Genomic DNA, 21950 nt, shown 5'->3' on the forward strand with positions numbered 1-21950 from the left:
CCAGTCCCGTGACTCTCCAATCAGCCAAAGTAAACTGGCTGGGAAGAGATGTGGGGCAGCCTGGCCACCCCCTCAGCAGAAATGCAAACCAAAGACTAAAACCAGAAGTTGCTGGGGAGAAAAAAAACTCAGCAGGTCTGGCAGTAGCTATGAAGGAAAAAGAAAATCAGATTTAATGTTTCGAGTCTGGCATCCCTTCCTCAGAACGGATGCTGGCTGGGAAAATGTTGGTTCATGTGCAGAAGGTAGGGAGGGGAAAGGGTTAGGGAGTAAACAATAGGATAGAGCCCAAAGGCAGAGAAGAGCAGTTGGACAGACAAACAATCGGGCTGGGAGGGTGAATAGTTGTTAATGGGGGCTGTTAGTGATTAACAACAGGGGGTGTGTAATGACAGGCTTATGTGGTAACCAGGCCTGGTATGTGGGGTAGGGGACTAGGACATGGGACAATTTAGGCCCAAAAATTATTGTACTCGATATGGAGTCCAGACGGCTGCAGGGTCCCAAAGCAGAAAATGAGGTGTTGTTCTTCTGTCTTCTCTCCACCTATCTTCTCCTCTATCTATCTTTGATCCACCTCCCCCTCTCTCCCTATTTATTTCAGAGCCCTCTCTCCCTCGCCCATTTCTGATGGAGGGTCTAGACCCGAAACGTCAGCTTTTCTGCTCCTAAGATGCTGCTTGGCCTGCTGTGTTCATCCAGCTCCGCACCTTGTTATCTCGGATTATCCAGCGTCTGCAGTTCCTACTATCTCTGTTGCTCTTGCAGCTTGTGCTGAGTTTCGCTGGAACACTGCAGCAAACCTAAGCAGCTCACAATGTGGTCTCCTCTGCACTGTGGAAACAATGAGTAGTCTCGGTGACTGCTTCCAGCTGCCTGCCACTCTAACGCACTGCCAAGTTCCCTGGCCAACATCTGTGTCTCTGGTTTGCTGCAGCGTTCCAGCGAAACTTCTACACTATCCACAACTCCCCCGATGGTTATGTCGTCTGCAAACTTACTAACCCATCCATCTACATTTTCATCCAAGTCAGTAATATAAATCACAAACCGCATCGTTCCTAGTATGGATCACTACTAGTCACTGACCTCCAGCCCGTAAAACACCCCTCCACCTTCTATGGGAAAGCCAATTCTGAATCCAAATGGTCAAGTCACCGTGGATCCCATGCATCTTAATCTTCTGGATCAGCCTACCATGAGGAACTTTGTCAAAAGCCTTACTGAAATCCATGTAAACAACATGCACTGCTCTACCTTCATTGATCACCTTTGTCACTTCCTCAAAACAAATCAAATTAGTAAGATGTGACTGGACAAAGTCATGCTGACTGCCCCTAACTTGGCCTCAGATGCACACTCTCGACTTTCTCTCCAACAGCATTGCAGCACACTGGCTTAGGGCTGCACCACTCAGCAGTTCCACTTCATCCTGCGGCTCATTCATCACACAAACAAGAATCCTTCTCTCTTCCTTTCCCGCATTAAGGCCCACTAGATGGTACAACTCAAAAATACCTGTGGTCCTCTAGTACCTTCCCCTCCACCCCTTCCCAATGACTCCATCCCCTCTCCCACAAACCCTCACCTCCTGTCGTGTATTCACCATCCCTCCTCAACTTTCGCTCCCTGATGCTAAGTACGGAGCATTCAGCAGAGACCCCAGCTTTATCCCTCCGCGTCCCCACCTTAACGATTTCGGGCCTGACCCATGACATCGAGCTCTTCTTCCGCTGTCTTCGCCTCCAGGCTCATTTCTTTGGACAAGAGTCCCCTCCCCGTCCCACAGACCCCTTTGCCCAACTCCAACACTCTCCCCTCCACCTGGATCCCTCCCTCCGGCCTTTTACCTGCACTCGATCTTTTCATTGAGAACTATCAATGTGGCATTAGTCACCTCAATTTCACTGCCCCCTCACCAAATCCAAATCCATCTCCCTCCGAACTGCCTGCACTCAGATCTAACCCTGTCATCAAGCCTGCCGATAAGGGTGGCGATGCTGTTATCTGGCGTACTGACCTCTACCTTGCAGAGGCTGAGCACCAGCTCTCAGGTACTTCCTCCTACCTTGCCCAGACCATGACTCCACCAAGGCATATCAGACCATTGTCTCCACTGTGGTAACTGATCTGATTTCATCCGGTGATCTCCCCCACCTCCAAGCTGATAGCGCCGCCCCCCACCACCCCAACCCCACACAGCTCGTTTCTACCTCCTGCCAAAAATCTACCAACAGGACTGTCCAGGTAGACCCATTGTTTCAGCCTGCTCATGCCCCACAAAACGCATCTCTTCCTGCCTTGACTCAGTCTTCTCCCCACCCCGCTCCAAGCCCTACCCACATACATCCACGATTCCTCAGACGCCAGTTTCGAAACTTCCAGCTTACCGGCTCCAGCCACCTCCTCTTTGCCATGGATGTCCATTCCCCACCAGGAGGGTCTTAGGGCTCTCCGCCTCTTCCTGGAGTAAAGACCTGAATCATCCCCACCAATCACCACCCTCCTCCGCTTGGCAGAACTTGTCCTCATCCTAAACAACTTCTCTTAACTCTTCCCATTTTCTTCAGGTAAGAGGGGTTGCCGTGGGTACCCGGACGGGCCCCACTTATGCCCGTCTCTTCATGCGATACGTGGAACATTCCTTGTTCCACAACTCTTTCTCCGATACATCAATGATACCATCGGTGTTGCTTCCCTCTTTTGTCTGGTATTGGAAAGCTTCATCAATCTCGCCTCCAATTTCCACCCTGCCCTCACTTTCACCTGGTCAATCTCTGACTCCTCCCTTCCTACCTTGACATTTCTGTTTCCATTTCCGGGGATAGGCTGGCCACTAATACCCGCCACGGGCACCCGCATGGGCCCCAGCTATGCCTACCTCTTTGTAGGTTATGTGGAACAGTCCCTCTTCCGCACCTACACAGGCCCCAAACCCCACCTCTTCCTCCATTACATTGATGACTGTATCGGCGCCGCCTCTTGCTCCCCAGAGCAGCTCGAACAGTTCATCCACTTCACCAACACCTTCCACCCCAACCTTCAGTTCACCTGGGCCATCTCCAGCACATCCCTCACCTTCCTGGATCTCTCGGTCTCCATCTCAGGCAACCAGCTTGTAACTGATGTCCATTTCAAGCCCACCGACTCCCACAGCTACCTAGAATACACCTCCTCCCACCCACCCTCCTGCAAAAATTTCATCCCCTATTCCCAAATCCTCCGCCTCCACCGCATCTGCTCCCACGATAAGACATTCCACTCCCGCACATCCCAGATGTCCAAGTTCTTCAAGGACCGCAACTTTCCCCCCACAGTGATCGAGAACGCCCTCGACCGCGTCTCCCGTATTTCCCGCAACACATCCCTCACACCCCGCCCCCGCCACAACCGCCCAAAGAGGATCCCCCTCGTTCTCACACACCACCCCACCAACCTCCAGATACAACGCATCATCCTCGGACACTTCCGCCATCTACAATCCGACCCCACCACCCAAGACATTTTTCCATCCCCACCCCTGTCTGCTTTCCGGAGAGACCACTCTCTCCATGACTCCCTTGTTCGCTCCACACTGCCCTCCAACCCCATCACACCCGGCACCTTCCCCTGCAACCGCAGGAAGTGCTACACTTGCTCCCAAACCTCCTCCCTCACCCCTATCCCAGGCCCCAAGATGACTTTCCACATTAAGCAGAGGTTCACCTGCACATCTGCCAACGTGGTATACTGCATTCACTGTACCCGGTGTGGCTTCCTCTACATTGGGGAAACCAAGTGGAGGCTTGGGGACCGCTTTGCAGAACACCTCCGCTCGGTTCGCAACAAACAACTGCACCTCCCAGTCGCAAACCATTTCCACTCCCCCTCCCATTCTTTAGATGACACGTCCATCATGGGCCACCTGCCACAATGATGCCACCCGAAGGTTGCAGGAACAGCAACTCATATTCCGCTTGGGAACCCTGCAGCCTAACGGTATCAATGTGGCCTTCACCAGCTTCAAAATCTCCCCTTCCCCAACTGCATCCCTAAACCAGCCCAGTTCGTCCCCTCCCCACACTGCACCACACAACCAGCCCAGCTCTTCCCCTCCACCCACTGGATCCCAAAACCAGTCCAACCTGTCTCTGCCTCCCTAACCTGTTCTTCCTCTCACCCATCCCTTCCTCCCACCCCAAGCCGCACCTCCATCTCCTACCTACTAACCTCATCCCACCTCCTTGACCTGTCCGTCTTCCCTGGACTGACCTATCCCCTCACTACCTCCCCACCTATACTCTCCTCTCCACCCATCTTCTTTTCTCTCCATCTTCGGTCCTCCTCCCCCTCTCTCCCTATTTATTCCAGAACCCTCTCCCCATCCCCCTCTCTGATGAAGGGTCTAGGCCCGAAACGTCAGCTTTTGTGCTCCTGAGATGCTGCTTGGCCTGCTGTGTTCATCCAGCCTCACATTTTATGATCCACTATAAACCCACTGGTCTGGGTGAACAATGAACACAGCAAGCCAGGCAGCGTCAGAGAAGCAGGGAAGTTGACGTTTCGGATCTGGGTCCTTCTTCAGGCCTGCTATGTTCATCCAGCTCCACACCTGGTTATCTCAGACTTCAGCATCGGCAGTTCCTACTATCTCTAAGTCTGGGTGAGATGGTCTTCGCACATTCAGTGTGAACTCAAAGAGCTGAATGGCCTGCTTCCACACTGTAGGGATTCTGTGATTCTTCAGGAATGTCAAATTAGCAGTTAACATCCTGTCTCTGTTACCCCTCCTGCTTTTTAAATGTCTTGTCTCAAGCAGTATGTTTCTCTGACTTTGTCCTCCTTTGCATGATCATCTAACTCGGGAATAAAACAGTTAGGTGGTTGTTCTCGACTGGTGCAGATTCGATGAGGTGAAGGACTTCATCCTGTGCTGTAGACCTCTGAGTCTGAGGCAGCTCATCACTACCTTCAAGGGCAACCAGGAATGGGCAATAAATGCTGGCCCATCCAAAGACACCCACAAACCATGAATGAAGAAACAAAATACAAATGGGAGAGATAATAGGAACTGCAGATGCTGGAGAATCCAAGATAACAAAGTGTGAAGCTGGATGAACACAGCAGGCCAAGCAGCATCTCAGGAGCACAAAAGCTGACGTTTCGGGCATAGACCCTTCATCCAGGATGACCTCCATCACCTCCTGCAGCCCCTACAATCCTCACCCTCCTGTTCAATTCCCCTCCCTCCCTATCTCCATCACCTCCTCCAGGATGAAGAGTCTAGGCCCGAAACATCAGCTTTTGTGCTCCCGAGATGCTGCTTGGCCTGCTGTGTTCATCCAGCTTCACACTTTGTTATCTAAAATATAAATGGGAATGGCCTGCTACATAGCTGAAATAGCAGGACAGTTTTGAACTTGAAGAAAAATCAAGTATTGTATTTTTAGCCTTGCAAGGCAAAGCTGCTTTATGGAGCAATGATGGGTACATTTTGATCTGAAGCGGCACCAAAAATCCTTGAGGTAAGGAAATGCTGCCTGCCAACAGTCTATGGATTTGTCGAGCTGCAAACTATTTCAAATCTGCGAGCACAGAACAGTTGGAGACATCCAGAGCCAGCCCACTGAAAAAGTCACTCTCTCGGCCTTCTTCCAGCATGGGAGCAAAGGTAGAATTAACAGAAAGGGAATAAAAGAAAGAACTCTAACAAAAGACCTAAATTTATCAGATCATCTATTGAAGTGAAGAATAACCAACACTTTTATAAACAATGACAAGCTATTGTTGATATCATCAAAAGGAATCACGAGATAATTTTACCTATACTTGTAATCTGCGCTTCTGATCTTCAAAATTTTTATTCCTTGTCAATATATTTTTCCACTCATAATATCTGAGTAAATCTACCTATCATTTATATGGCTTAGACATGAGTGATTATATGTGTATTTAGGATTTTTAAAAGGGGTATAGGTTAAGTTTCACAATAGTGAATTAATAATCCTTTCTTTCCTCTGTTCTTAAAGTTGTGTGTCTACAATAACTAGTTATTTTCTGTTAATGCTGAAACTTGGGGTGCACTGCTTTTCTATAGGATCCATAGAATCCCTGCTGTGGAGAAATAGGCCACACGGCCTCTCTGAAGAGCACCCACCCAACTATCCTTGTAGCCACACATTTTCCACCGCTGATCCACCTAACCTTCACATCCCTGGACACTATGGGATAACTTACAAGAACCTAAAGAACCGCAGATGCTGTAAATCAGGAACAAAAACAAAGTTGCTGGAAAAGTTCAGCAGGTCTGGCAGCATCTGTGGAGGAGAACAAAAAAAGTTAACGTTTCGGGTCCGGTGGCCCTTCCTCAGATAATTTACTATGGCCAAACCACCTGACCTGCACATCTTTGGACTGTGGGAAGGAACTGAAGTAGCCAGAGGAAACCCACGGAGAGGACGTGTAAACGCCGAGGGGGGAACTGAACCCGGGTCCCTGGTGCAGTGAGGGAGCAGCGCTAACCATTGAGTCATCATGCTGCCCCTTTTATACTGAGTAGCAGTCACTCAGGCAAACACGTCACATTGGTGGTCTCATTGGGATTTTATACCTTTTGTGGCTGCTGGTAGAACACTGGGACACAATTAACAGTTAAGATATGACTGTAGCTGTTGACAAGAGCCTCTAAATTGCTGGTGTCAACAGCCTCTACCATTTATTTCTTAACGTTCATCAATTCAGATAGGTTCTTTTAGTTTGAACTTTTTACCATCTTCCCTGACTTTACTGTATTTGCTGACACTATTACCATAAACAGTGTCTCTTGCTGTAGCTCTTCCTATCTTCACTCAAGTTGATACATTGCTGTATGACTTCAATATTTTGCCTCTCCTAAACCACCACCATCACCAGAGGCTTTCAGTTTCCAGCTCCTGCAGTCCTGGGTATCGATGTTTGTGCAACATGATCAAAACCTCTTTCTCCCACTGCACTCCAGACATTGATGCCCAGTCAGTGAAATCCAATCTGTGCACAGCTAAGGCATTAATCCAGGAGCCGGAGGCTCTCACAATGATGTCAGAAGATCCAATGGCACTCTCAAAGATCAGTGGTGTTCCTCCTCGTGCTCCGAATAATACATGCCTGACATCAATAACTGTTCATTTATCTCACCTCTGTTTGTGGGTTCCTGCTGTGTTTCCTACATTACAATAGTGACTACACTTCCAAACATGTCATTGACTGGAAAGCCTTTTGGAATCTCCTGCATCAGGAATTCCTTTCTTGGAGTCTCTCACTGTGTCCCCAGTGATTCAGTGACCGTGCCCGGAGACTGTTATATCACCTCACTTGATTGAAGGTTATGTCAATGCAAAGACCATTGCCACAGCTCAGACAAAGCTGTAACGCTGCAATTCATTCTCAATTTCAGTCCTGTTTATCTTGTACAAAGGAAGTGTACAACAGCAGTTTTACAGTGTGCACTCCAAAAGGTGATTGGCACACATTTTAGGTTTTTATCAACCAGCTCGACAGATTATGTCTGGTGGCACTCCTCCCAGTTGCTCTGGACACAGTGAGGGATGGACTCTGTCACTAAGACTCCAAACAGTGGGTTCTGTTACACAGTAGCAGGCATCTGATGACACATAGTAGACTGGAAATTGAAGAACTCAGGATGGCACCTACTGACATTTATTCGGGAGAGCGGTCGCATCGTGTGTTTGCAATACAAAACAGAAGCTGAAGCACAGGCACAAAACAGAACCAGTTTCCTCAAACATTTTAGGAACTGGGACGTCACGTTGAGGTTGTACAGGACATTGGGGAGGCCTCTTCTGGAGCACTGTGTGTGGTTCTGGCTGTCCTATTATGGGAAAGATATTATTAAACCAGAAAGGGCTCAGAAAAGATTTACCAGGATGTTGCTGGGAATGAGGGGTTTGAGTTATAAAAACAAAAGCCTGGACTGGGTCTTTCTTAGTGGACATAGGAAATTGCGGGGTGATCTTACAAAATTTACAAAAGGTTTACAAAATCATGACAAGCATAGATAAGGTCTTTTCCCTACGGTGGGGGAGGGGGAAGTTCAAAACCAGAGGGTATATTTTTGAGGAGGAGAAAGATTTGAAAAGGATAGGAGGTGCAACTTGTTTTTAAAACAAGAGAGTGGTTAGTGTGTGGAATGAAGTGTCAGAGGAAGTGGTGGGTGCTGGTACAATGTTTAAAAGACATTTGGAGAAGTAAATGAATAGGAAAGGTTTGGAGGGATATGGGCCAAAGCACAGGCAGGTGAGACTAGTTTAGTTTGGAAACATGGTCAACATGGACTAGTTGAAGTGAAAGGCCTGTTTCTGTGCTGTATGACTCTATGAATCCACAAGTGTTGCTGGAACAAATGGGGAGCCACATGACTATGATGTTACATGCACTCTGCTCTTTGCCAAAACCACAGTCCTTGGCTACACCGAAAGTCATCCAGACCCTAAAGTAGAAAACAACTTTCTCCCTTCCCTCTGCAAAAGCGAGAAGACAGGGAAAAAAAAACTTAGAAGATAGTATTCTATTTCAAGAAAAGATCTAGGTCTTCCCAATCAATTGCCAATTTGAAAACAACCATCGAAATGCTATGTCGTCATTTCTAAAATCAAGAGAACAGAGAGACAACTTACCCCACCCTTCAGATATGGACTTTCAGTGTTCAGAATTTTGTTTTCCTTGTCTGTAAATTTTTTTCCAGTTAGAATATTTATATCAAACTGAGTGATTTTGTCTGTCTTGTCAGTGACTAAGCAAATGTGCAGCTGGGGTTGAAAGGAGTGCAGTTTAAGTTACATAGTAGCACATTACTTTTTATCTCTTATTTGTTAAAAAAAATTAACATTTTTACAATAAAGTTATTTTATGCAAGCCGCAATACCTGGTCTTGAACAGCAAACCGATCGAATTGATCGCCTTCAACACAAAAACAGAGATTTTTGGAAAAGCTCAGCACGTCTGATTTCTCTTCACAGATGCTGCCAGAGTTAATCTTTTGAGTCCAGTGACCCTTCCTCAGAACTAATTTATCACATAATAATTGAGAGTCTTCGAAATACGTTGTACATGTAATGTGGATCACACCGGTCTTGCAGTGATTTGCTGTTTGCTCAAAACTGTGGAATGTAGTGGTTTTAATCAATTCATAGGTAACAAGCTGTAGAGCTGGATGAACACAGCAGGCCAACCAGCATCAGAGGAGCAGGAAACTTGATGTCTGGGTCTGGCCTGAAACGTCAGCCTTCCTGCTCCTAAGCTGCTGCTTGACCTGCTGTGTTCATCCAGCTCAACAGTTTATTATCTCGGATTCTCCAGCATCTGCAGTTCCTATTATCTCTTAATCTATTCATAGTCCACTGGATTTCATACTTTGTCCATGTTTTTCTGATAAACAGCTTACTGGTCCTTAGCAAAATAGCAACATAAATTTGGTGATCCACTCCAGGACTGTAACAAGAATGATTAAGCACTCCAGGCCTTTTCTAGGCACAGGACCCAAAACGTTAACTCTGATTTCTCTTCACAGATGCTGCCAGATCTGCTAAGCTTTGCCAGCAGTTTCTATTTTTATTTTTGATTTATATAGCATACGCTGTTCTTTTGGTTTTTAAATTGATCATCATAGATTGCAGGCCATTTGGCCCATCGAGTCCACACTGACCCAGCCAAAAGCATCCCGCCCACCTAACCTGCACATCCCTGCACACAATGGGACAATTTAGCACGGCCAATCCACCCTAACCTGCACATCCCTGGACTGGGGGAGGAAGCCTGCACAGACACAGGGAGAATGTTTCTGCAGAGTTTGTCGTCATCCAAGATTGGAATCGAATCCAGGTCTCCGGGCAGCAGTGTTAACCACTGAGCCACTATGCCACCCATTATCTCAATTAATCATCTGAGTGGTTCAATTAGAGGAAGGCTTGTGGCTCAATTGTTGACACACTCTTTGCAGTAATAGCTCCACGTGAGGATATTGCCTATTGTTATGTACGATGCACTTATAAAGAGAAACTCACACTGATATATTTCAGGCCTTTCATGACTGTGGGTAGTACAGTCCCTGAGCGGATCACCAAATTTATGCTGCTATTTAACCAAGGACCAGTAAGCTTTTGTTAAAATAAAAGTAGACACAGTATGAAATCCAGTGGACACATGAATACATTAAAACCACAAGATTCCAAGGTTTTGAGCAAACAGCAAATCAGTGCGAGACCAGTGTAATCCACATTACATGTACTACTAATTTCTATATTCCAGAATTAATGTGATAAATGTGTGTAATGGACACCTCACAGCCCACATCATGTGACCAAGGCAGATCTCATGGATTTCTCAGTAACTTCTTCCAGATGATAGCAATACTGGTTAACCACATCTCAATAAACATTGCAAGACATTGCAGTAGTTCACTCTTGCTGATCTAGCCTTGGAACTCCTTATCAAGATAGGGTTCCATTGTGGACTGTCTCAATGACTGCTCTAGTTCTATTCAATCACCTTCCTGTCCTGGGTCCACACTTAGCTTGATTCCAAACACTGCATTCCAATACTTAGTCATATGCACAACTCCAGTTTTTCATTGACAGCTATCCTCACCAAGCTAGAGCTGTTTCTCAGTGTACCCTGGGTTCTAAACTTGCTCAACTGTAGTAAGCAAATATGCTTGTGGATTTTTAACTCCCAAATCTCAGATGTACCAGATGTCTTGTCAGCTACCATAACTTTCCGTCCATTCCCGAAAGCCTGACTGCAACATGTAGCTACCTAATAACTGCTATGACTTGATTTGAGTCCTAAGAGCAGAGGTATCCAGCTGCTCTTGAGATTTAATTCACTATCCCCTATAGAGGATCTGTATAGTTCAGGTGCCTTCCTTGCACTCAAGTTAAAAACTACCGCTTCTAACATGGAGTTTGCTCTCTGTCTCTCGAAAACGCTTAATAACTCCCAGTCTCCAGCTGTTCAACTACGTTGAATAAGTTACAGTAAATATTGCAAAAGCCAAATCCCTGTTATTGAACAGAATGGAGTCTTGGTATCTAAGAAACTTTGGAACAGATTGTGCTCTACATGTTACATTCTCAGACAACTCTTTGCATTGGAAGGGAAATGGGATTCATCATGCTCTCCAAAAGCAAATTCCCTAAATTTAGAATTACAATTTTACTTTTGTTACAGCACCCCTGCAAGCGACAGTCACCCTTGTATTTGGTTTGGTTTAATCAAAATAGTATAGAGACAACAGGAACACCGGGCTGCATAAGGTTACATTCTATAATTAAATAAACCACCAAAAAAAAAGTACACTTAGTTTCATATTTCACTGTCCACCTTAAAGATGTAATTATCATAGTTAGGAGATGGTTACCCAAAAGGTGTGGGTTAGAGACGAGGAATTGCTTTTCAAGTAGAAGAGTTTAATCTGAGTTAACTTTGAGAAGAATAGCTGAAAACAAGTGTAAAATGCAAGGGAATGATTTCTACTGATATTCTCTAAATCTGTGCCTTAATACCTTCAGAAAGAGGAAGCAGACATGAATTACATCTTTACTAAAGCGAAAGCACAGTACAGACTTGAACTTGAACTTGTTGCTCCCTAACAAAGTCGCAAATTAGCTGTAAATTATTTGGTGAGTTGGAGGATGCAGTCAGTTAGTCATGAATGAAGGTTCAGATATTTTATTGAATTTCATACAACAGCAAGATGATTTTGTAAATGCATTTGGAACGTGGCCAGATTTTGATGAACTTAGAAAAATGGACACTGATTCAGTGGGGGGATATCAAACACTTCAAAAAGGTTTCAGAAATTCAATTGGGAAACTCAACGTGGACAGCATTGCTGCCTCAGAGCACCAGGAACCCAAATTCCATTCCACTCTCAGGCAAATGTGCGGAGTTTGCATGTACCCCTCCCCCCCACCCGACCATGTCTGTGGGGGTTTCCTCTGGGTGCTCCAGTATCCTCCCACAGTCCAAAGACGTACAGTATAAGTGGCTTGGCCATGCTAAATTGTCCTGTTTGTCCAGGGGGTGTGCTGGTTAGGTGGATTACCCTTGGTAACCCCCCCCCCCCCCCCCCCCACACACACACACAAGCAGGGTTACGCGAATATGGTGGGCTGCTCCACACAGGGTCCATGTAGACTTGATGGGCATCTTGCCACACTGTGGGGATTCTATGAAACCAAAATTGGATCCTCAGAAAGAGAGACAGATGTCTCCGAGGCTTCCAAAATATCCCAGGTAGGGACATTCCCAGCAGCCTTTGGCATAAATAGGACTTTCAGGAACATCACAGAAGATGAAGACTCACGGTCACAGCCTCCGAGGCTGTTCAGCTGTGAGGTGCAAGCAGCCGTGCAACAGAGGAATTGCAGACAGAGGTGCCTTAGAACCTCCAAACCTAGCAGTGAAACATACACCAAGAACATGATGCATGAGGGTACCTACTCCTTGCCACAGATTTTACATCTCCACTCTGAACAGCCTCCTGAGGGCTGGCTGGCTCTTCTTTATACACAGATCTAAAAGCCCTCATGGGGAAAGCGAAGTCAACCAGATCAGACCAAAGAAAGAAAATAAGGCAGTCCATTAGGGGCACTATAAAACTTAAATCAAAATTTCAAATTTAAAAGAAATTAAAAAATCATGACACCCCAAGCCTTTGTCGTGTTCAATTTCTGGGCACTGCAAATAACTGATTAGTTGCTGACAAAAATAAATAGCAGATCTGGAAGATTGAGGGCGGTTCGTGTATGGGATGAACTTCCTGAGGAAGTAGTGGATGGAGATACAAATGCGACGTTTAAAAGACATTTGGATAAGTACATGGATAGGAAAGGTTTGGAGGGATATGGGTCAGGAGCAGGCAGGTAGGACTGGTTTAGTTTGGGATTATGCTCAGCACGTACTGGTTGGACCAAAGGGTCTGTTTCATGCTGTCTAACAGGGCTGGAGTAACTATAACAAATTAATGAGCAGCAACACTGCACAGGCAACTATTAATAGCTGTTACAGATGTGATATGAAATAACATTTCACGTGATTAATCGTCCAAATTGGAACAACTTTTGAGACAACACACTACGTTGAAAGTTCAGAATCAAATGATTTATTGATCAGTCTGAGAGGACCATAGTAGTCACAACAAGTGTGTAATTAGTGTGTTAGTCACACATTTATTCAGTCGCAACACAGGTAGCACATCGACAATAATCAGAATGGAAAAGTCGAAATATAAATTTAGATTCACTCAGTAGTAAGGGTCACAGACCCGGGAATATGCAAGTTTCAGTTCCTTCATATATATGGATGGCTACCCACGAAGGTCACCGAAAGAGTGAGGATTCCTAGCAGAGTAGCTTAGTATTAGCACAGACATGCTCAGCAAATTTGCCATTAAAATACACAAAGTTGGAAATGGAAGAATGAAAGGAATTGTCTTTGGAAAGTCAGTATAATTTGCTGACAGGGGGGGATGAGAGCTGGTCTGATCTGGCAGAGGGTTGGAAAGATTGGATAGAGAGGTGCTAAAAACTGGGTTAAGTTCCTGAGAAGGGGATAGGAAAGCTGGTCAGAGATGCAAGCCTGGGGCCAGTTTAACAGTTACTCTGGACTACATTTTTGATACTCTAACTGTTCCTTAATGAGTATTTTACTTAATTTCATCAGAACCAGCCTAGTCTTTGATTTTATTTTTAAATGGAGACCTTCACACGGTCCAGATGTCGAAGAACTGTACAGCGGGAAATGTAATTTCCCGCGCAATTCTTTGGAAACCTGCTAGAATGGGGATCCTAGTCTGAACTACGCAGGCATAATAACTGGTCAGTGGAAAATCCGTCCTCTTGAAGGGGATACTGACAAAATGAGGGAAAAATGTGGAAAAAAAACACAATAAAACACAGCGTGAGTCCGCACAGTGAACTCAAGAGACTACATCATAACCAGGAACTGACAACAGAACCTCTGATCATTGGAGACAGAGATCTTGTAATTCCAGTGCAGAAAGAGATAGGAGGGCAAGTAGAGGCTTGACTCGGCTGTGTGCTTGAACAAGGACTACAGAAGAATCTAAGAGCACGACTAGGAGAGAGCAACTCACCTCCTGACTCCCCAAGGCCTGTCCGAAACCAATAAGGCATAAGTCAGGAGTGTGATGGAATATTCCCAATTTTCCCAAATGAGTGCAGCCCCAACAATACTCAAGACGCTTGACACCATCCAGGTGCTAGATTGACACTACATCCACTCTCTCTACCACTGATGCTCAGTAACAGCAGTGTGTACTATTTACAAGAAACACTGCAGAAATTCACCAAAGATCCTCAGACAGCACCTTCCAAACCCACAACCACTCCACCCAGAGGGACAAGGGCAGCAGATACCTGGGAACACCACCCACCTGAAAGTTCCCCTCCAAGCCTCTCACCATCCCGACTTGGAAGCATACCACCGTTCCTTCACTGTCACTGGGTCAGAATCCTGGAATTCCCTCCCTAAGGGCATTGGGGTCAACCAACAGCATGTGGGCTGCAATGGTTCAAAAAAGCAGCTCAACACCACCTTCTCAGATGTTGGCCTGGCCAGCCCACACCAAATAAATGTTTTTGTTTAAAAAAGCCAGTATGGCTGGGAGGTTTTGGTGACTGCAAATAAATTATAAGACAATTTAATAGGAGTCCAAACAAAGAATTGGAGGGAGATCTGACACGCTGACCTTTACCTGGCAGAGGCTGAACACCAACTCTTACACACCTCCCCCGATCTTCCCCAGACCATAATGCCTCCATCGAATGTCAGATTTTAGCTTCCAGAACGGACACTGACCTCATCTTCTCTGGCGATCCCCCTTCTACTGCTTCCTACCTCAGTCATCCAACCTCTCTCAGCTTGTTGCCCCCCCACAAAATCCACAAACAGGACTGTCCTGGCAGAACCATCATTTCGGCTTGTTCCTGCCCCACTAAAAACTTTTGCTTCCGATTGATTCGATCATTTCCCCGCCCTTATTTAGTCTTTTCTTGCTTTCATTTGAGATTCATCTGACCCATAGAGTCACACAGCACAGAGACAGACCCTTCGGTCCAACCAGTCCATGCCGACCGTAATGCCAAACTAATCGAATCCCACCTGCCTGTTTGAGGCCCGTGTCCCTCCAAGCCTTTCCTATTCATGTATCCATCCAAACATCTTTTAAATGTTATAATTGCACCCACAGCCACAACTTTCTCAGGACGTTCATTCCACATACAAACCACCCTCTGTGTGAAAAAGTTGCCTCATGTCTTTTTGAAATCCCACTTTGTAACTGTGCCCACTAGTCCTGAAATCCCCCATCCGAGGGAAAGATAACTACCATCAATTCTATCCATATCTCTCATTTTTTAATATAAACTTTATTAGGTCAGTCAACCTCCTACACTCCAGTGAAACGAAGTCCCAGCCTATCCAGTCTTTCTTTAGAGCTCAAACCTTCCATACCCAGCAACATCCTGGCAAATCTCTTCTGAACCCTCTCCAGCTTAATAATATCCTTCTAATGACTGGGCAACAAGAACTGCACGCAGTATTCTTGAAGAAGCCCCACCAACGTCCTGTACAACCTCAACATGACATATCAACTCCAGTACTCAAAGGACTAAGCAATGAAGGCAAGTAGGCCAAACGCCTCTTTAACCATACTGTCTGTGTGTGACGCAAACTTTAAAGAATTACGTACCTGCACCCTAGGTCCCTCTGATGACACTTCACACTGTTTCGACAATTTCCAGTCCTGTGGCCACATCCACTGTCTCTTCACCATGGATGTGCAATGGCTCAACGCTGCCATCTCCATCAGGATAGTCTGAGGTCTCTCTGCTTTGTCCTTGAAAACAGGCCTGAACAGTTCCCATCCACCACCATCCGTTGCCTAGCTCAGCTCATTCTCATACAGAACAACTTCTCCTTGCACTCCTTTCATTTTCTCCAAGTCAAAGCTGTGGTCGGAGGCAATCGCCCAGGTCCCCATTATGCCTGTCTTTTGATGATGGAATGTTCTTCATTCAAGTCCTACCCAAGCCCCCTCTTTCTGTTCTACATCAGTGAAGTCCTCGGTGCTGCTTCCTGCTGTCTTCCAGACTTGTAAAAATTAATCAGTTTTGCACCCAATTTTCATTTTTCACTTGAACTTGGTCCATCTCTGACTTGACCCTTCCCTTCATTGACGTCACTGTCTCTTTTTGGGGAATAGGCTGTCCACCAGTATCCACTACAAACCCACCACCTTCCACAGCTTCCTTGGCTATGCCTCCTCTCATCCCGCTTCATACAAGGACTTCATTCCATTTTTAGTTTCCTCTGTCTCCGCTGCATCAGTTCTGATGATGCACCTTCCATGAGTTGCCTCAGATGTCCTCCTTTTTCCTCAAAAATTGGACTCTCCTCTCTCTCATGGTTGACAGAGCCATTGACTCTGTCTGGCATATCTCATGCACTTTTGCCCTGACCCCTTCTCAATTCCCCAGAACAGCAACTGGGTTCCACTTAATATTCTCAAATGGCTAAACAAGATGAATATTGTCCCTTAGACTGGGAACCAAGAAAATATAAAGCATGAGGAAATGTTCTTTAGCTGCAGAAACACTAGCTCCAGCAGAAGGGGCTTATCAAAACAGTGAGAAGTTCACAAAAGGACCACTGATTAGGGATAGCCAGCATGGCTTCTGTCTACCATAAGATAGACAGTGATCCTGACATTGACCAGAAAAAGCAAACTCTGCACATTGGAAAGGAAAGCCCTAGAAGGACTGAAAAAAGGACCAGAATGTCATAATACCACCCACAGGCAAAGGGCACATGACAGTAACACTCAATAAAAAGGGACTACCTCTCCAAGGCACATGCACAATGGGCCGACGAGAACACATACCGGCAAGTGCAGACAGATTCGACACCACAACTAGGCAACAAAATCCTCTACACGCTAAAAAGGCTCATACAGAGCGGACAGATCAACAAAACAAATTTCCGAAGAATGAAACCCAAGGGAACCAACACACCCCAACTCTACGGCCTCCCTAAGGTACACAAACTCGAAGTACCCCCTAGATCCACAGTCTCCCTGCCAGGCATGCCACCACATAAATTAGCCAAGGAACTACAGAGGAGACTAAAGCACCTTGTCAACAAGTTACTGCACTCAATCCACTCAGCCCAGGAGTTCCTCAATTCCATCAAAGAACATAAGAATAGATGACAACGAGGCCACGGTGTCATTTGACGCTACTTCCTTATCACATCGATAGACATACCACTAGCAAGAAAAACACGACTGAAACAAGAACTAGGCCCCAGTGACACCATCTCTATAGACAACATGCTGAAGCTACTGGGCCTACGCCTCACCACCCACTTCACTTTCGTCAAATGTATTAACAGATCAACGGGACACCCATGGGATCACCGTTCTCCGGACTAACAGCTGAAGCGGTGATGCAGAGACTGGAAAGTACGGCCCTTTCGCCATTCCAACCAAAACTATGGATACGCTGTAGGGACAGCACCTTCATCATTATTAAATGGACCAAACTAGAGGAGACACAAACTAATAAACAACACCGTCACCAGGATCAGAGATAATGGGAACTGCAGATGCTGGAGAATCCAAGATAATAAAATGAGAGGCTGGATGAACATAGCAGGCCCAGCAGCATCTCAGGAGCACAAAAGCTGACGTTTCGGGCCTAGACCCTTCATCAGAGAGGGGGATGGGGTGAGGGTTCTGGAATATTTAGAGAGAGAGGGGGAGGCGGACCGAAGATGGAGAGAAAAGAAGATAGGTGGAGAGAGTATAGGTGGGGAGGTAGGGAGGGGATAGGTCAGTCCAGGGAAGATGGACAGGTCAAGGAGGTGGGATGAGGTTAGTAGGTAGATGGGGGTGCGGCTTGGGGTGGGAGGAAGGGATGGGTGAGAGGAAGAACAGGTTAGGGAGGCGGAGACAGGTTGGACTGGTTTTGGGATGCAGTGGGTGGAGGGGAAGAGCTGGGCTGGTTGTGTGGTGCAGTGGGGGGAAGGGACGAACTGGGCTGGTTTAGGGATGCAGTTGGGGGAAGGGGAGATTTTGAAACTGGTGAAGTCCACATTGATACCATTAGGCTGCAGGGTTCCCAGGCGGAATATGAGTTGCTGTTCCTGCAACCTTCGGGTGGCATCATTGTGGCACCGCAGGAGGCCCATAATGGACATGTCATCTAAAGAATGGGAGGGGGAGTGGAAATGGTTTGCGACTGGGAGGTGCAGTAGTTTGTTGCGAACTGAGCGGAGGTGTTCTGCAAAGCGGTCTCCAAGCCTCCGCTTGGTTTCCCCAATGTAGAGGAAGCCACACCGGGTACAGTGGATGCAGTATACCACATTGGCAGATGTGCAGGTGAACCTCTGCTTATTGTGGAATGTCATCTTGGGGCCTGGGATAGGGGTGAGGGGGGAGGTGTGGGGGCAAGTGTAGCATTTCCTACGGTTGCAGAGGAAGGTGCCGGGTGTGGTGGGGTTGGAGGGCAGTGTGGAGCGAACAAGGGAGTCAAGGAGAGAGTGGTCTCTCCGGAAAGCAGACAGGGGTGGGGATGGAAAAATGTCTTGGGTGGTGGGGTCGGATTGTAGATGGCGGAAGTGTCGGAGGATGATGCGTTGTATTCGGAGGTTGGTGGGGTGGTGGTCGAGTGATCGAGAACGCCCTCGACCGCGTCTCCCGTATTTCCCGCAACACGTCCCTCACACCCTGCCCCCGCCACAACCGCCCAAAGAGGATCCCCCTCGTTCTCACACACCAACCCACCAACCTCCGGATACAACGCATCATCCTCCGACACTTCCGCCATCTACAATCCGACCCCACCACCCAAGACATTTTTCCATCCCCACCCCTGTCTGCTTTCCGGAGAGACCACTCTCTCCGTGACTCCCTTGTTTGCTCCACACTGCCCTCCAACCCCACCACACCTGGCACCTTCCCCTGCAACTGTAGGAAATGCTACACTTGCCCCCACAACTCCCCCCTCACCCCTATCCCAGGCCCCAAGATGACATTCCACATTAAGCACAGGTTCACCTGCACATCTGCCAATGTGGTATACTGCATCCACTGTACCCGGTGTGGCTTCCTCTACATTGGGGAAACCAAGCGGAGGCTTGGAGACCGCTTTGCAGAACACCTCCGCTCAGTTCGCAACAAACTACTGCACCTCCCAGTCGCTAACCATTTCCACTCCCCCTCCCATTCTTTAGATGACATGTCCATTATGGGCCTCCTGCGGTGCCACAATGATGCCACCCGAAGGTTGCAGGAACAGCAACTCATATTCCGCCTGGGAACCCTGCAGTCTAATGGTATCAATGTGGACTTCACCAGTTTCAAAATCTCCCCTTCCCCAACTGCATCCCTAAACCAGCCCAGTTCGTCCCCTCCCCCCACTGCATCCCAAAACCAGTCCAACCTGTCTCTGCCTCCCTAACCTGTTCTTCCTCTCACCCATCCCTTCCTCCCACCCCAAGCCGCACTCCCATCTACCTACTAACCTCATCCCACCTCCTTGACCTGTCCGTCTTCCCTGGACTGACCTATCCCCTCCCTACCTCCCCACCTATACTCTCTCCACCTATCTTCTTTTCTCTCCATCTTCGGTCCGCCTCCCCCTCTCTCCCTAAATATTCCAGAACCCTCACCCCATCCCCCTCTCTGATGAAGGGTCTAGGCCCGAAACGTCAGCTTTTGTGCTCCTGAGATGCTGCTTGGCCTGCTGTGTTCACCCAGCCTCACATTTTGCCGTCACCAGGATCAGATGCACCAGAGAAGAGGAGAACAACAGCTCCCATTCCTGGGCGTCATGGTGGAACACGAGAACAAATGGGGAACTCCTAACAAAGATACACAGGAAAGCCACACACACACACACACACACACACACACTGACCACGCACTGAATTTCAACAGCAACCATCCTAACACACACAAACAAAGTTGCGTGAGAACATTATTTAAACAGGCAACACACTGCAGCTGCACAGAGCCACACCAAGAAGAGGAGTACCTCTTCCAAGTATTCAAAGGGAATGGATACTCGAAAAACTGTGTCAGAAGATGCCTATCACACGAACAACACCAGGAAGATACTACACGTCCCAAAAACACACATGTCACTACCCTACATCAGGAACACATCGGAACTAACCACAAGACTCCTACGACCACTGGGCATCAGACTAGCACACAAACGCACATCAACCTTACGAAACTGCTAACCCGAACCAAAGGCCCACTACCCGCTATGGACAGGACCAACATCATATACAGGATTCTCTGCAGAGACTGTGACAAACACTACATCGTACAAACAGGAAGGGAATTAATAACAAGGGTACATGAACATCAACTGGCACAAAAAGGCACGACCAGTACCCACTCATCTCCATCCACATGGATAAGGAGAACCACCAATTCGACTAGGGCAACACCTAGATCCCAGGACAAGCAAAGCAGAGCACAGGAATTCCTAGAAACCTGGCACTGCACAAAGAAAGCCATCAACAAACACACAGCTAGACCCCATACACACTCCACTGCGAAGGAAAACCGGAAGTGAGGTAATCCAGCTCAATGGACACTAGAGTTTAAATAACAGGCGGGAAAACACACCGGTGCTTCATCAGAGGCTGCGCTGATAATGTTACCCAGCAGGGTGATGAAACATCTGTAGAACAACAATGAACCAGCTCAGCGGGCCAGCCAACTACAACAATGTGGATAAATATTCACTGTGGTGTAGTGTACATTTGACAAGGGGTGAGATGGAAGAAAGGTTAAGGACCAATTTTGCAAACATAAAAGTAAATGATACAGAAAAAAAAAATCTTACAAATAAGATGGGTTAATGCTGCTGAAGAATTGTCGGGCTAGTTTACAAAAAGGAGTGCTTGTTCAAAGTAATTGTTGGAAATTCTGGAAGAAAGTAGTGTTGCGTTTTGAAATATTGAAAATCTTTTGTTTTGTAGTCTCGAGTGTTATGAAGATTTTCTTAAAGAAAGAAGACTCTTAATATTATGCAAATCATTGTTCAGATACACAGGTGAACAGTATTATTACATACCTAAAGCACTTGCAAAGAAAGACTGCCGGCTAAGTCAGAAGAAGGCAGGCATGTGTAACGCTACGTTCTGTAAACAATTAAGAAATGGAATTGGTGTCGAGTTCTATAACTCCCCACCGGGCTTGGGATCAATGCATCAATCCAGACCAATAGTACAATAGGAACAACATTTACTTATTTCACCCAGTCAATTTCCATCCAATCTAAAAGCATGATTGACATCCTAGCACAAACATGCAATGAAAAATCCAATTTCTGAATAAGTGCTTGTTGTTGGACTAGGCAGAAAAATATTCCGAAATGTTTACTCCAGCAGTTAAATTCTTAGGGAACAAGGTGTTTGCCACATTCCTCTGCCACACTGCTCAAAATAAATACAACTGCTGATTTCTCCTGAACAATACAGTCAGTGTGCCACTTCCATCTTTTACAGTGAACAAGGGAACATGTCAGGCAGCCCATATGGGTTTCTGATGCTGAATAATGTGAGCAATGCATAAATCAGGCAGAATATTGTCCTGTACACAATACAGTTTTAGGTTAAATGTTTATATGCAAAGCACCTCTGTTAACAAATGCTCAAGGTGAGCAAGATCTTCAGCGCTCATTCATTATGACGACACATACCAAGAATTACCAGTCATATCTGAAAGAGCCAACACACTCCTCAGGATTAATAGTTGATTTACATGATTTACACCATTTACTTTTGCCAGTTTAATAAAGGAGGAATTGACTCAGAGACCTTTCACTGCAGAGAAAGAAACTTGTATTTATCTTTCATAACCTTAGATGTCTCAA

The 21950-nt window shown here is 46.5% G+C and overlaps 1 protein-coding gene across 2 annotated transcripts in view; it reads right to left on the reverse strand.

Annotated features, from left to right (window-relative positions):
* Positions 1-21950, reverse strand: part of dram2b (DNA-damage regulated autophagy modulator 2b) — an 89141-nt gene that overhangs the window by 61225 nt on the left and 5966 nt on the right. The gene's annotated exons all lie outside the window — the stretch shown is intronic.

This window comes from Stegostoma tigrinum, chromosome 21 (genome assembly GCF_030684315.1).
Source record: "Stegostoma tigrinum isolate sSteTig4 chromosome 21, sSteTig4.hap1, whole genome shotgun sequence".
Lineage (NCBI taxonomy): Eukaryota > Metazoa > Chordata > Chondrichthyes > Orectolobiformes > Stegostomatidae > Stegostoma > Stegostoma tigrinum.